General features: G+C 45.3%; 1 protein-coding gene across 8 annotated transcripts in view; it reads left to right on the forward strand.

The window, feature by feature from the left end:
• The window catches only part of tbc1d4 (TBC1 domain family, member 4), a 55915-nt gene that overhangs the window by 3974 nt on the left and 35790 nt on the right, over nucleotides 1-16151 (forward strand). The gene's annotated exons all lie outside the window — the stretch shown is intronic.

Raw genomic sequence — 16151 nt, forward strand, 5'->3', positions numbered from 1 at the left:
TGTTAGTGCCACTCTTTTAGCTTCTGAGAATCACAGATAGCCTTCGTTTAATTGTGGTCTAGCGAACCAGTCCTTGGCATTTTCACACATGGCCCTGAATTATAGACAGCAATAATGGCACAGAGATGTCTATAAATATGATATTGATGCGAATGGTTGCAGCACAAATAAATGGAAGTGCTGTTTTTCTGATTATTATTATTATTATAATTTTTACTAGATATATGCTATTGTTAATGCAACAGTGTTTTGTCTGGTGCTTTGTGAATTATTAAACTGCCGTGAATTAAAATCCACAGATGCTGATTTAGAAATGATGAGTGTCCGTAACCTGAACGCCTGCATTTAAAAGGCTCCTGGCATCAGCTCAAAGGCACGGCGTTTGTTGTGATCCACACACAGATCCACGTGTAATAAGATAATTTGCTTGATGTAGCAAACAGTGCAGTGTTGGTGACACCCTTTGTGCACGCCGTGTGCCAGTATTCTCTCAGTTTGAGTTCTTTTGTGAGAGCTTTCAAAAAGTGTTCCACATCTGTACCCCACACCTCAACCCTTCTGAGGAACCCACCTCCCCTTCCCCAAATATCACTGTCTGTTCTCATCCTTCTCAACCACTGACCATCCCACGCTGCTGTACTAGGGGTGGCCTGTAGCGTAGTGGTTAAGGTAAATGACTGGGACACGCAAGGTCGGTCGTTCTAATCCCCGTAAAATAAGATCCGCACAGCCGTTGGGCCCTTGAGCAAAGGCCCTTAACCCTGCATTGCTCCAGGGGAGGATTGTCTCCTGCTTAGTCTAATCAACTGTACGTCGCTCTGGATAAGAGCGTCTGCCAGTAATGTAATGTAATGTAGTCTACGTGATAGGTTATTGTCATTTTGTCTTTCAACCAATCCTCCAATTTTGTTGTTTCAGCCGATGTTAGAAGGAGATTCTGACCGAATATTATAATTATAATTTTTCACACTGCAGAAAAGATAATTTCTCATATTTTATCTTCAAGTATGATTCTGTGAAGGGCTTCCAGGTAACACTGGATTTATTTTGCAAAGTCAAGTGGTTTGACCTGCCGTTGTGACCGGCGTTGTACCTGTAGGCATTTTCTGGCAGATAAATCTTTGTCAGCTCACGGAGTTAACACCAGCTTGATGCCTGTATCCTTTTATGCTTCACATACAGAACCAAAACAGTATTTCAGGATGTGTGTCCATAAACTGGATTAATACATCAAAATGAATATGGACTTGAATATGATCATGTGAGTTCAAACTCCCTGGAAGTCTTTGAACACGGTTCTGCCAGCATCTGTATGTAAGGGGTTTCTGCCCAGTCTGAAGCTGGCTCCCGTGTTTGTAAGAGTAGTGTTTTCTATGGTGTTTCTAAGAGATTATATGGCTCATTTACCTATTTACCAGGGTTCACAGTGGTCATTATAATCCGATTGGACTGCACTCTGCTACTAAACAAGTCATTTCTACAACATAAAACATGCAAATGGCGGTGAAGTGTGCGCGGCATTTGTCTACAGGATGTCTTGTTGCCAAACGCGAGATGGGGGGAAAAAGGCTGTGATCTTTAAGATGAAAAGATCTTCAATGTTCCCACCACAACCCCCCCCCCCCACCCCCCCCACCCCCAAGGTCAACTTTATTTTCATTTAGACTCATAATTAAAATAAATTAGGGAAGGGCATAACAGAGACAAAAAAAAAAAAAAGCAAGTACAGACTGTGATAAAACTAGACAAAGCACGGGCATGCAGGGGAAGGAAATGGGAGATAAGGTGTGAACGAGAGGAAGAGATGAAGAAATATATATTTAGACAACCTGCGGTACATGTGCCTGTATTTCCATCCCCCCGTGAGCAGCCAGGCTGTGACTGTGATGGGTTATCACAACGTTATTCTGTGTCTGTACGAGGCTGTCACTCGTGCAAGCCCCTTGATTGCGCATTAGTTGCAGCTTCCTTTCTCAAGAATTAGGCTATTTCTCCCCTTATATTTCTCCTCTTATACTTCTCCTCATATATTTGTCCTCGTCTATTTCTCCCACCTTGCGGAGTTGCTGCCTCCAGCATGTTTGCCCGGCGCATACTGGTGCCCGCGTTCGGTGACACTGTTTTGGAAACCGGCGTTTGTTTTGTGTGCTGAAGGCTTTTTTTGGAGGAGAGTTTGAGGAGATTTGCTTGTGGTTGCTTGCTGTTGGTTATTTGTTATTTAGCTGATGCTTTTATCCAGAGTGACTTACAGTTGATTTGACTAAGCAGGGGACAATGCCCCTTGGAGTAATGTGGGGTTTAGAGCCTTGCTCAGCAGTTCAGCAGCTGTATGGATCTTATTGTGGTTATACCGGGGCTTGAACCGCCAACCTTCTGGGTCCCAGTCATGTACCTTAGCCACTAGGCTACAGGCTGTCCCTGTCATGTACCTTAGCCACTAGACTACAGGCTGTCCCAGTCATGTACCTTAGCCACTAGGCTACAGGCTGTCCCTGTCATGTACCTTAGCCACTAGACTACAGGCTGTCCCAGTCATGTACCTTAGCCACTAGGCTACAGGCTTCCCAGTCATGTACCTTAGCCACTAGACTACAGGCTGCCCAGTCATGTACCTTAGCCACTAGGCTACAGGCTACCCCAGTCATGTATCTTAGCCACTAAGCTACAGGCTACCCCAGTCATGTATCTTAGCCACTAGGCTACAGGCTGCCCCAGTCATGTACCTTAGCCACTAGGCCACAGGCTACCCCAGTCATGTATCTTAGCCACTAGGCTACAGGCTACCCCAGTCATGTATCTTAGCCACTGGGCTACAGGCTGCCCATACGTGTAATTCCCAGATCCAGGCTGTAATGTTTGGCTCTCTGAAGGAACAGGAAATGGGATTTGAGGACAGCATTCATTGCGCATGGTATAAGGCTGCAGTGTGCTGAAGGTTTTAATGCCATATGAGCCAGTCAGGACACTGCAGCTCCTGTAATGGTGTGTGCCCCTGATACTCAGGTCACGCATGATTAAACGGCAGCACTTCCTGCCTCATTTCCTGTCTGAAGAGTTAGTGGCTGTGTTAACACCTTATCCAACCTGCCCTGTATGTTCTAATGACCTTGATATGTACTTGTACGTGGCTTTGGTTAAAATAATCTGCTAAATAAAATGTAATGTTCAGCCTTTTAATAACATCATGCCAATGTCCACGTTATAAAGTATGTCCTGCAGTTCTCCGCTCCCCTGATTTTGCTCTTTCCCGCAGCAGTTACTGATTACGGTGCGAACATTGCTGGGATACTTGGTGTGGGAGTGCGAGAGCCACTTCCCTGCAGTCGAGCCGCAATGGCTGGGCTGTTGAGCCGCAATGGCGGACGCCTACGGGACATGCGTAACGACCTCAAGTGCTTCACTGCTGCCTCGTTAGGCAGGAAAAACAGGCTGAGTGGCAACGTGCGCCATGTAGGCCCTGAGAAGCATGGGCTTAGCCACTCTGCCATAGCTGCATGCTAATGCTCTCTACACTCTGCCTTAGCTGTATGCTAATGCTCTCTACACTCTGCCTTAGCTGTATGCTAATGCGCTCTATACTCTGCATTAGCTGTATGCTAATGCTCTCTACACTCTGCCTTAGCTGCATGCTAATGCTCTCTACACTCTGCCTTAGCTGTATGCTAATGCTCTCTACACTCTGCCTTAGCTGCATGCTAATGCTCTCTACACTCTGCATTAGCTGCATGCTAATGCGCTCTACACTCTGCCTTAGCTGCATGCTAATGCGCGCTACACTCTGCCTTAGCTGCATGCTAATGCTCTCTACACTCTGCCTTAGCTGCATGCTAATGCTCTCTACACTCTCCCTGATGCTTGGGTTCCACTGTTCAATATCTTTAGCTGTCTGTGCGAATGTATGTGTGTAGGTGTATGTGTGCAAGCGTGTGTCTGTGCATCTGTGTGAATGTGTGTGCGCGTGTGTGTGCATGTACTATGTATGTCAATAACTAAATTATATGTCCTTTATACTCCTTGGCCAAAAGTTGTGAATGAGTTATTGTTCTTTGTGAAGATGTGACTTGCGCAGGGAGCACTTGGTTTTCTCTGGAACTACGCCTCCACGCCTTCCGCTGACCTTTGCAGCCTGTTAAATCTGCACAGTTTGGGCTGAACAGTTTGGAGAGCGTAGTTTGGGGAACGGTTTGGAGTGGAGAGGAGAAATCTGCACACTTTGGGCTGTTTGGAGAGGAGAGGAGCGGGGCATGTTCTCAGGTGCTATATTTAGAATGTGTCCTGGAGCTGAAGATCTGCGCAGCATTAAAGAACGCTGCTTTTCAGGGCCTAGGCAGTGAACGCTTCTCGGTTTTGGACATTCTGGTTTTGGACAGTAACTTCTGTGATGCTTGGATGCTGCTTTTGATCATGCTCAGACTTTGTTTTGTTATTAGTAGTAGTATTTTTCTCTGTATCACTATGCATATTATTTCCAGATACAAGTCTTCCTCTTGACCTGAAGGGCATGCATTTCAATATTGTTACCTACAGTAACCTATCTGTCTCTCTGCCTGACGTACTAAGACCTTTTAGCTCACACAAAACCAATAACATGGTCTGTGATTGGTTGTGGTATTTGTTTAGCACCAGTTGTTTGCTTTGTTATTAGTTTTGTGCGCTAAAAGGTTTTGCATGTTGCTAAAGGTCACAAAGCAGGCCCACAGGTGGTAAAATGAACACAATTGACAAAATTGCCAGGGAATCTTATCAACCTGGGTCAGAATATGACGGTGACCCTTTGCACAGATTCTAGCTTGTTGCCGGTGCCTGGTCTCATTGTGAAGGCTCGTAAGACCCTCGTTTGACCCCACAGTGCATTATGGTCCAAGCAGGAGTAAAGTTAACTTAGCTCCTGGACGTACGCCCATCTGTCTCATCTGTGCCACAGCTGAATGTTAGTCCTGTGCTGGGATGGGTTTTCTGCCACAACAGGCATGTTTATGTTGAATATTCCCTATTCCCTATATGTGGTACATACTGGCGCTCCAGACTCAAGCTTCAGCTACTGAGAGGGTCCACTCTTAGACGTCGTTCTTCATTTCATATCTCCTTCCAGGTATTGGCTAAAATATTTATCGGTGTGATTGTGATGGCTGAGCCCCTCTAGTTACGGGTGTGGGCGGCAGTGTAGCGTAGCCGCGAGGGATTTGGGTTTCCAGCTCACAAGGTTGCAGGTTCGATACCCTGGTGTGCCCTTCAGTCACTGGGGCCTGGGGCTTGAACCAGCAACCTCCCGGTTCCAGTCATACCTTAGCCACTAGGCTACATTCATGCTATGTCTGGATGAGGTGTCTGTAGGGCAGCATGTAGCTTAGTGGCTAAGGTTTGACTGGGACCCGGGAGGTTGCTGGTTCAAGCCCCGGTGTAGCCACAATAAGATCAGCGCAACTGTTGGGCCCTTCAGCAAGGCCCTTAACCAAGGGGGATTGTCCCCTGCTTAGTCTAATCAACTGTAAGTGGCTTTGGATAAAAAAAGGTCAGCTAAATAACTGTAATGTAAGGTGAAAGGCCTTCGCTGTGAATGTAATGTTGATGAGATGTAGGGGTTTATCTTTGGCACGCTCACGTGTTTTTGTGCTGCAGATGATTTAGTGCTGGCCTCGGTCTGTCTGAACCTGTCTCTCGTACGCCGGTGTTGGAGCGTGTGCATGCAGGTGGCCACAGGCACACGGTGGAGTTCTCCTAAAGGAAGCAAAATACATCAGACATCACTAGACGATCACAGAATCGAGTAGCCATCCATGTTTTTTTTCTCTTCTTAAACGTGCATTTGTTTTTTGCGTGTTATACATGTGCATTAATCATGTCAACACTATATTTTAATTTAGATCATTAAGTTTAATGGTGGGTTTTTTGCTTTTCCCCTCTGGCAGTCTGGGTTAGGGGTGGGAAGAAAGGAAATTTAAAAAGAAAACATGCGTTCATAATACCCGATGATGTTCTCTTTTCTCTGCTATAAAAAATAAATTTAAAAAAAGGAGTCGCCACGAGTTCACAGTGGAGGAGGTATCGGAGATAACGCTTGGTATAGCGGAATGCAGATTTATCATTTCATTTTCCGTGAGCTCGGAGCAAGCTGCCCGTCGGCGTGACAGGCCTGTGTGTGTGAGTGTAAACAGACGCACGAAGACGCTGAAAGCCGTGTTGGTTCTGGGTATTTATTGTAGACAGGCCTGTTTTACGGCTCTTCCTCCCCGTCCCGTCGCAATCCGGGACAGCGTCTCGTATTACTGGGTCAGTAAGAGACAGAATCGCTTTCGCAGAAATACAAGGCTGTTCCTGGGAATTCATGAATATTATATGCTGGTTTACAGCCAAGAGCTGCCACTTTACAGCGTACTGTAAATGCTCGTTACCAACGTTTACATTTTGTAGAATCCTTGTTAATAGTGTCAATATCATAGGTGTCATCGGTTTGCAGATCATAACTAACATTACTTTAATATGTGACTTGTACACGGCAGAAAACAGTAAGTGTTCCTGAAAGCGATTTCTGTCGAGCCGTGTCTTAAGATGTTGACACGTTTGCCTTCTGGTGTTGCGGATAGCATCAGGATGGAACCCTCGTTCGTGTTAATTAATTTAGATCGGTTGCAGAGCGCTTACTGTCCTTGCTTATGTACTTCTAAAACAATGTATTTTACCGGCTGCTTGCCTGATTTCAAATGTTGGAAATGAAGGTATTACAGAATACAGGGCACTGCTTTGTGTGTGCTAGAATACATACATACTCACTCTTCCCTTCCAGTGTTCAATACACATATTCGTCTTTAGTTATCCAATAAAGGATCATTTTTGGAAATTTCTCAGATGAGATATTCGCATGCATCCAGCCAAGTCCACTTTTGTGTGGTTGTTTCAATGCCAGTTACAGAAAGCTGGATGTCTTTGAAGCACTTCAGTAAACGAACGGTCGCTGAGAAAGCCGTGCGATGATGAAAAGGCTGTGCGCGCAGTGTTGGTGAACAGCACTGATACAGCCTGTTATAGTGGTGCTAGAGCTAGCACGGCCCTTTGTAGCCGCACATCCAAGGCTGTTGGCGTTTAAATGTCAGCGCTACTGCCTCACTGTTACTGAGTGCAAAGGGTACTTAGGATGTTTGCACAGATGGTGCTCCGCAATACGGCCGTCAGGCCACGCAGAACCGCACGAGCTGGTGGCTGACAACAGGTGCTGGGCAAAAGAAATAGACGCAATAAAACGGGCCAATCGCAAAACCCTGTTATGTTGGTGCGGACCCACTTTTAAGTGTGCCTTGATTGGCTAGCACAGAATCGCATCATTACAGGATGATCTGATTACACTGTGTCTACCTGCCCCATTACAGATCTGATTACACTGTGTGTACCTGCACCATTACAGATGTGATTACACTGTGTGTACCTGCCCCATTACAGATCTGATTACACTGTGTCTACCTGCCCCATTACAGATCTGATTACACTGTGTACCTGCCCCATTACTGATCTGATTACACTGTGTGTACCTGCACCATTACAGATCTGATTACACTGTGTGTACCTGCACCATTTCAGATCTGATTACACTGTGTGTACCTGCCCCATTACAGATCTGATTACACTGTGTGTACCTGCCCCATTACAGATCTGGACTGATTCTCAGGTCCCTTTTGGACTCAGAGTCAATTAAGCACTATTGTACCTTCTCATCAGAGACAGTCTCCCCTACGACTGCAGTAGATCTTGTTTCTCTTTTTTAAAGTAGTTGAAAGAAGCGACAAGCTCAACAATATCGGGATTCCAAGCGTTCAATGACTGGTCAAGGTAAAATAGGGACAAGTACAACCAGTCTATTGCACAATTTACGGTTGATGTAATCAAAGTTTAAATGATAAGTTTCACTCGCACCGTACATACGGTTGTGTTTTTGCACCTCTTTGAAATAAACAGGTTTTTAAACACAGGCGCTTCAGGTCCGATGTAATGACCTGGTATTGAACGTTTGGAATCGGAGACTCTGAAAACATCTTCAGAAATGACGCTGGTGGGGAGAAAAGTGATGTTTATCAGCACAACTCTACGCACACGTGCGCCGGGAGACTGAAACCAGAAACTGCTTACCGGCCAGCTGAATACAGATCAATCTGATTAGTGCCGGCAAGTGTTTTCAGGCAACTATCCGATTGCAGGAAATTCTCTCTCAGAAATGTAACTTCCCTGTCTGGACTCTCTGAGACGCTGCTGGGCGGTGATGGGTTGACCTTTCTTCAGCGTGTGGTGCGATGTGTTCATATTCAGTGGTTAAACCAGAAAATCACAGGAAAAAATGTTGGCCTATGACTCAACATGTCTGTTAAAGTAGATTCAACAAAGGAACATGGAGGAAATTAAGCTGAAATGTTTCTGAATGTTTTTGTTACTCTTAAGTGTTCGTGTGAAATGAGTAGGTTTTGCAGTTTTATGGCATTACGACAGTAATCATGCCTTATATGTACTTACAAGTGTTCACAGATTTTACCCTCTCGCCAATTATAATTCCCCCTGAAATCTGTGCGACAGGATTTGTCAGATTTTGTCTACATTCCCCTTGTGGAAGGAGATTTCACTCTTAAGAAGCTGAATTCTACTGCAGTGTCTTTATCGTGTAACAGTTTGAAAATAAGAGAGAGTACAGTAGGTGTGTCGTAGTCACACCTGTAGTCATTGGTTTATAAACCGCACAGCTTTGGAGAGAGTGTGTTCCTGTGTGTGAGCTGGTGATGTTTATCATCGGTGAGCAGATGGTGACCTGCACATATTGTGCAGTCCGTATCTTTGGGCAGTGACACCATTGTTATTGCTTTGGCTCTGTACTCCAGAACTTTGTATTTTAAATTCATATGAGGTTACACTGCAGGTCGTTGGCCTCAGTGTGAAAACATCCACATCCATATCGGGCGATGAGTTTCGGAATTACAGCCCTTTTAATACAGAGCTCCTCCATTTATATATTTTCTCTAAATATATGCAGAATGCCCTGCATGTGGTCGGGGCTGTAGTCCTGTTGTGCACCGTAGGTCACGTCTGACACAGGCATGCGCTCCGGAATGGCATGTCCGACGATGACGATGACGACGACCTTGGCGTTCTTCCTCTCTGTGTTTTTTTTCCGACTCTCCAGCCGGGCCGGTCCGTAGGCGTTCAGGATGCGGGACGGCCGGCCCGAAAGCGTGAGCTGGTGCTGTAACCGCCGTCTGACGGTAAAGCCATTAGGGCTCTCTGCGGTGGCTCGCGAGGAGAGGGCTGCGCCCTGTTATTATGGTCTGGCAGAAGTGGACGGCTGACGCACAGCTCCTCTGGCACTCGGCCACCTGGCACTGAGGCTCACCCCCTTCAGACTTCATCAGTAAAGTCTTTCATATCTTCTCAGAGAGATCACAGAGAATTGCCTTTGCTTTTACCACTGAAATGTTCTGTAGGCTTACAGTGCACAATTGTGGCATAATGATGGGATTCTTTACCCAGTACCATAGTTCATGTCAGATATGACGTGAGCTTGCAAGAGCATAATTTCACATGTACACACAGGTCACTGGTTTGTTCCGAAGCACACAGAGTTGCTCTGGTATTTATATATTTATGTACTGCTAATGTATGTAAAAGTTCACTTCTATTTTTAAAAGGAGAGTGGGCAGGTGTGTACATATTTGTGTGTGTGTGTGTGTGTGTATTTATATATATATGAGTGTATATGTATGTGTGTGTGTATATATATATATATATATATATATATATATATATAATATATTACATTATTGGCATTTGGCAGACGCTCTTATCCAGAGCGACGTACAGTTGATTAGACTCAGCAGGAGACAATCCTCCCCTGGAGCAATGCAGGGTTAAGGGCCTTGCTCAAGGGCCCAACGGCTGTGCGGATCGTATTGTGGCTACACCGGGATTAGAACCACCAACCTTGCGTGTCCCAGTCATGTACCTTAACCACTACGCTACAGGCTGCCCTATATATATTTGTGTATATATATTTTGTTGCTATATTCATACAGGACAACAGGGCACAGAAGAGAGGGGCAGATTGAGAACGGGTCTCAGGCCAGAACAGTGATCTCACACTTGTTGCCATGGAGAGCCGTGTGTACACTTGTTTTCAATCCATTAATCGATTCCAATAACTCTTTCATCCATATACATTTAACTGCGTTACAGCACATAATAAAAGCAGCAGTTGTTGTTTAGAGGCTGGAATAAACACCAGCATACACACGTCCCATCGTAGGTGATTAGTTTGTATTGTGCTGGAGACTGTGGACTGTGCCTCTCCTCTCCCCAGAACCTTTTCTTCATGGTATCTAAGAGAGCGTCTTTCCATGGCAGTAACTATGTGGGCTGAACTGCAGCGCTAAAGTCAGCCTTTGTGTGACAAGTGCAGTCTTCAGCACGCTCAAAGCCGACCGGCTTATTGCGTGTCCCTGAATGAGAGCGGGCGTTTTTAATAAAGCAGATGTAATTATTTACTGACCTTTCCTGTCAAGTGTGTTTCTGTTCAAAACTCGCTATGCGTGCTGAGGTGCCCTGCTGGTCTCTGGGTGACTGTATTTACATACGGAGCTGAGGATAAGTAAATGAAAATGTTTGCTCCTCTGTCGAGTTTCTGCCGTGACAGGTGGCTCTTTCCGTCCGTGTGTGATATGATAACGGCTCATATCACCGTATTATCTGCCTTGGAAAATAAATATGAAGCTGAAGCTTAAATCATAAGCTTTGTCCCAAATAATCAAATATGCTGCCCGCTTATCTTTTCCTTACATGATATTGAGTTTGTTGAATGCTGCAATTATATATAGATATATATATATATATATATATATATATATGTATTTTTTTATTTTTATGAAATGGAAACTAAACAGCATCTAACTGGGAGTATATTCTGGTTTTCAGCCAAGTGTCTCTGTGTTTGCAATGGCAATAGAACAATTTTCAGATATTAAGATGTTTACAGGCTCCAGGTAAATTCATAAAAATATATTTAAAAATGAGCTGATTGTGTTCTATGGATGTGGTCGCCCTGAAACCAGGAACTCTACGTGTGGGGTGGTCGATGCGAACATTTGAGACCACAGTGTAGATTAAGTTTGTGAGTGACATGAGAGAAATGTACTGGTAAGATTTCCAGACTGCAACCCTTATTTTTGTTTGTTTTTTGTTGTTGTAATGCTCTATTGAATTGGAAGTAGACTGTTGAGATGTGGACATACTTCTTTAGTTTATGTAACCCTTCCCACTGTTTGTGTTGATTGGATGAAGCTGCACAGAGCTGTGTGTCTGTGTGTGTGAGAGTCGTGATAATATATACTTTATTAAACCCTGTGGGGTAATGTGTCCTCTGCATTAGACTCATCCTAGTTACTTAGGAGCAGTGGGCAGCCACAGTGTAGTACCCAGGGACCAACTCCAGTTCTAAGGCCAGTGCCTTGGTCAAGAGCAACAGAAGCATACCTAAGCACACTGTGTGTGTGTGTGTGTGTGTGTGTGTGTGTGTGTGTGTGTGTTTGTGTGTATGCGTGTTTATGTGTGTGTGCACGTGTGTGTATGTATGTGCGTGCGTGTGTGTATGCGTGCCTGTGTGTGTGTGTGTATGTGTGTGTGTGTATGCGTGTTTATGTGTGTGTGCACGTGAGTGTATGTATGTGCGTGCGTGTGTGTATACGTGCCTGTGTGTGTGTGTGTGTGTGTGTGTGTGTGTGTGTGTGTGTGTGTGTGTGTGTGTATGTGTGTGCACGTGTATGTGTGTGTATGCCTGTTTATGTGTGTGTGCACGTGCGTGTATGTATGTGCGTGCGTGTGTGTATGCGTGCCTGGGTGTGTGTGTGTGTTTGCATGTGTGTATGTGCACGTGTATGCGTGTGAATTCCGTGCCACAGTCAGGCACACGCAGTGCACACAGCCAGCTGGGTAATCCACTCCTGGCCCTGACACTGGCCAGTGTTGTGTCTGAACACGCAGTTCCTGTCTTCCCTGACACTCTCCGTCTCTCTTCAGTGACAGTGAACGAGCGCTCTGCGAGAGAGCAGGCTAAACCAGCTCACAACCCCCCTCCCTCTTTACTGGAAACACCTTTTCACCAGAGCTCGTCTGCAAGTGATTGCAACACTCACAGCGGATGATCTGATTGGCTGGCTCTTCACCTTAGCTGCGTGCTGGAAGTGCATGGACATTCCCTGTGTCGCCTGTGCTAGGGGATTATGGAGGTTTTAATGCTTAGTATCATTTTCCAGAAGCATTTAAAATATTTATTTTAGACGCACATAACAATGAAATGTTTAAAGGCAAGCTGAAATTGAAATAAACGTTTTCTTCGATGTAGTCAATTCTTCATAACCATACAAAGCATTAAGTATATATTCAATAAAATTTACAGAATTGTAAGACTGTAATAATTGTGTTTTCGCACCAAAGCTTTTTTTCTGTCCTCTTCCCGGAAAACGATTAGAATTTAGATTTTAAGTCATCGATAGCGTGTATGTCTGTCAAATGTCAATTTCTATGCATGCAGCAGCATGAATGACCTACACCAGAGCCAACCGCAGTGGTGCTAGCGAGCACCGTCTCTCAGCACGACCCGGAAACAGGCCTTAAAAAAGAAGCCCTGTTTTGGCCGCTTGGCTGGCGCACATGGTTTCCAGGAGGAGGAAGTGCTGGTAAAATGGGAGCTGTGTGGAGCTCTGTATGGGCAGTGCTACAGCACAGGGGCCAGTTAAACTTTGGTCTGTGGCCAACTGTATCTCCCCTGGGACAGCAGGCCTCATTAGACACCGTGAGGCAGAGTGAGGGTTTCACTCACAGAGGCACATTTCTAATGGTTTTAGCCTGAGATGCTTGTATGTGGGAGAGGGAGAGAGTTGGCAAGTTTTCCCTGGAAATTTCCGGGTGGAGCTGTGTGTTTGCGAACGGGAATGAAACGCTGTCCATTTATAGCCACATACAGGTACAGTGAATATTCTGAATAGGCGTGACTTTTTTTTTTTTTTACAGGGAACACATTTCATCTGCAAATGCAGTATTTTCTAGATGCAAAGCATTAGTTTAGGGAGACTCACTGATGTTTATTCATGAGAGTGAGGTTTGATTTAGCATTTCTGTGGAGAACTTTTCTTAAATGATTGTTGTGAAACTTTAAACTGACTGGAAACCCTGGGAAGTTGGCCTATTGACCGTTCTGAACGAGTGACCACGGCCCGTGTGCTCTCTATCAGGGTGATGGAGCCGTGAGAGGGTGCTCTTTCCCCTCATGTCCATCTGGAGGACCTTCATGTCAGGGAGCTCGCTCTGGGCACGCCTCCAAGGGTTTTCACTGGGATGGCAAAACCGATTTTGTGTGAACCTCACTTAGCCTAAATCTGATGCCTTTTTATGCCTGCTGAGGTTGCCTAGTTACCCATCTGTCACCCTGGATCTAACCCCCTTCTCACTTCCAAATGCTGTGCCTATGACCTCCCTATGAATGACTGGAGGAATACAAGCCTTTGTGGCAAAGAAACCTTCATAAAACGACATAAAGATGTGCGTTTGAGCCAGGCTTAACCCGCTGAGCCAACACCCCAGCTTAAAGTGTTTGCTCAGTAGGTTAAAGTGTTTAATACATCGAAGCATGAACTGCACATAAATATTGGTCAAAACAAAACGACAGCCTGTCAGTTGGTTTCATGTTTCAATGTTCTGTGTCGTGGAAAACTTGCAGAATAACGGCTCGTATGTTTCTTGAAAAATGAACACAACCGGGTTCCAGCAGGGACCCAAAATAATAATAATAATAATAATAATAATAATAATAATAATAATAATAATGTCACACAAGGTTGAGGAGGCTTACGTTTTGAATAAAAGATGACGGCAAACATCACAGTGATTTTAATGCTCTTCAGGTTTTTTTTTCAGTCTGAACAGGATTGTGTTTGTTCAGCTATCAGCCTGTAGTTCTTACACAGGCTCGTGTGTGTGCGCTTGTGCACCGTGCCGGCTGTTTGCTTTTCATTTCCAGTGGTGCTGTGAGCGCGTAATCCAATCGACCTTGGCTGGTAATCTCTTTCTGGCTCTTTTAAAAAGGTCAGGCCCGGCAGCCGCGTGGCCCCCGGTGTTCAGTCTGATTTATCGGGGAAGGTGAGATCGATCGGGGTCGTTTCTCACCCAGATCCCCCCCTCTCCCCGGCGCCTTCCAGTAACCGTGCGGGAGACAAACCGATGGAATTACCGTCATATCCCACTGTTCAGAGCCGGGAAGCTGCGTCGGTCAAACAGGGATTACCTGCTCTCGGGCGAACGTTCCCAGCGCTCCCAGGAATGTGGGGATCGTGCGGGGAAATTGAGGAATCATGGCAAACAGCACGCAAGCAGCTCCCTGAAATGCAGATGCACCCCGTTCTGTTTCTCTCGCTGTGCTCTTGAGTGGTAATTTATCATTTTAACATAAAAAAGGAAAATCTGTTTAACACAAGAGTCCCTGTGTTTTCTAAGCCCTTGGCTCAGCGGTGTTCTGTACACAGACCGTTTTCAGCCCTGGATTTGTGTACTTCTCAGGAAACAGTCCAGGCCTTGGGAAACACACGCACCACTGTCTCCAGAAGCAGGGCGGGACTCTGACTCCAGTAGTCAATTATCCTCACACACGAATCCAAATTTGCATCATAAGTGGTTTTATTATCCTGCAAATAATTAGCATTTTAAGGAGTTGATTATCTCGCAAATCATTTGCATCATGAACAAAAGAAAAAGGAGAAGAATGTTTAAGTATTACATAACATTTTGAAAGTTGTTGAAAATGTAAGTCCATACTGTTCTTGTGTCAAACTTAAGATACGGAAATGGAAAGAACTGAGAAATAAAGGCAGTTTTATGATGCCCGCTGTATACAGGTATAACTGGAATTTTGCCTTTGGGTTTATGGTATTATTTCACAGTCAGGTCACATGTACATGGTATGGGTGTCTGTCACATTGGAGATGAAATATTCCTCTTGGTTCTGCTCACCTGGAGCAGGTGGGGGCTAGCCTCTGGACAGAAGGCAGTGAAAATGCTGATAGTATGAAGACCTCAGGGCTTTCAGGAACAGCGGTGCTTCAGAAAAATGTGCTTCCGGATCTTTTGAACCATTTTCTTTACTAAGTTGCATTGCCTTGCAATCGCTGGCAGACACTCTCATCCAGAACAACTTACGAAAGTGGAGAACGTTGCTGTTGGTAGAATAACTACAGAGTGTGATATCAGCGGAGCAACAAGGGCACATTATCACTGTCTGTAAAGTTAGCCACCCAAACCAACGGCTAGGCCTCATATTGCCCTTGCTGTAAAATCCAGCTGGTTGAGTTGATCATAAGCAGGTCTAGCTGTGTATGAGCTGGTCTAGCTGTGTATGAGCTGGTCAACCAGCATGGCCAAGCTGTTTCAAAGCCTAGCTTGAGCTGATTTTATTTTATTTTTTTCAGGAATTGTGGGGGAAGTTTGGGCCCTCCCTTACAGTGCCCTGCCTGTATTAATACTGAGTGCTTAATAATAATCTAAGCCTTTCACACAGCTGTGTTTCATTCCTTTGTCAGGAAATGAATGCCTCTTGGAGTGGAAAGTTTTGTGCGTTTGACTTTGCCTTTGGCCACAGAGACCTGAGTGTTTTGTGAGGTTATGTTTACTGCTTAAGCGTTTGGCTAATTGAGTGGTCAGCGTCCGTTTGGCTAATGGTCGCAGTGACATTTCCCAAGGGTGCGTGAGGGTCTGCTCTCCCGCGTCTCGAATGCATAATTTAGACAATCAGCAGTTGAGTCAAAGCGTGTGTTGTGTGTTAAATGTTTCAATGTTTCCTTCGTGGCTCATAATTCAGCCAGCTGCAGAGCCTGTGGACACTGTGCTGCTGCAGGGTGCTAAATATGTGCAGGGGGCAGCCTGTAGCCTCATGGCTAAGGGGCCTGTAGCCTCATGGCTAAGGGGCCTGTAGCCTCATGGCTAAGGGGCCTGTAGCGTAGTGGCTAAGGTGCCTCTATCCTAGTGGCTAAGGTGCCTGTAGCCTAGTGGCTAAGGTGCCTGTAGTCTAGTGTCTATGGGGCCTGTAGCCTAGTGGCTAAGGTGCCTGTAGTCTAGTGTCTAAGGTGCCTGTATTCTAGTAG

Source organism: Conger conger, chromosome 17 (genome assembly GCF_963514075.1).
Source record: "Conger conger chromosome 17, fConCon1.1, whole genome shotgun sequence".
In the NCBI taxonomy this organism is placed as follows: Eukaryota; Metazoa; Chordata; class Actinopteri; order Anguilliformes; family Congridae; genus Conger; species Conger conger.